This window comes from Triticum dicoccoides, chromosome 5B (genome assembly GCF_002162155.2).
Source record: "Triticum dicoccoides isolate Atlit2015 ecotype Zavitan chromosome 5B, WEW_v2.0, whole genome shotgun sequence".
In the NCBI taxonomy this organism is placed as follows: domain Eukaryota; kingdom Viridiplantae; phylum Streptophyta; class Magnoliopsida; order Poales; family Poaceae; genus Triticum; species Triticum dicoccoides.
In genome coordinates this window covers 413,774,698-413,775,605 of record NC_041389.1, presented here as the reverse complement: position 1 = coordinate 413,775,605, position 908 = coordinate 413,774,698, and positions in this window count along the sequence as shown.

Below are 908 nucleotides of genomic sequence, written 5' to 3'. Positions count from 1 at the left end.
GAGAGAGAGAGAGAGAGAGAGAGAGAGAGAGAGAGTGAGTGAATGCGGGTGGAGGGAAGAGGGATGTGGAGATCGTGCGGTATTGGGCGAAGCATGCGGCGCGACAAGGACCCGCACGTCAGCGAGAGACGCACGACGCGACGGCTACGCACATGCGACACAATTCATGGCTCGCGCGAACTAACAACGCTAGCACATATCGGGCGTCAGATTCAAAAAGGACGGCAACAACGTCGTTAGGATCTGTTGCAGTTTTCAAGTGGTTCGGATTTTATCTTTTTGGTTTCTATAAGGATATGTGTTTTTCGCAAGAAAATATACTCCGTTTTGAATTATAAGATGTTTTAATTTCTTTCAAAATCAGATGCATATAGACACGTTTTAGTGTGTTTGTTCATTCGTTTATTGAATTCTTATATTTATAGCCTTATTATGGAAGAGCAAAATAAAGAACTGGCTTAGGCAAGAAAAAGCCGAGAACAGTACCGTGGAGGAGCGAGGACGACAATCCCCGGCCCCAGGAACCAGGATACGCGGAAGGCAGAGTGGAAAGTGGAACTTCATGGAGGGAGGGGAGGGGAGGGGAGGGAAGCTGCACCTCTCGCCTCGCTCACGCTGCGGTGGAAGTTGCAAGTTGCAACTCCAACTCCACCGCTGGGAGCCCAGCCCCAGACCCAGCACCAGCACCAGCCGTCCGCGCTCCCTACCTTCCTCGGTTGTCTCTCTCGGTCACGCTCGCGCCCGCGCCCACGCACGCACGAGGCCATCGGCACCGCACCGGATAGATGAAGATGGACGTCCCCCCTCCCCCTCCCCCTCCCCAATCCCCACCTCCCTCCCGTTCCCGTGGCCTGCCTGAGTCCCGACTCCACGCGGCCCCGCTCTCGGTTTCCCTTCCCCGTCTCCTC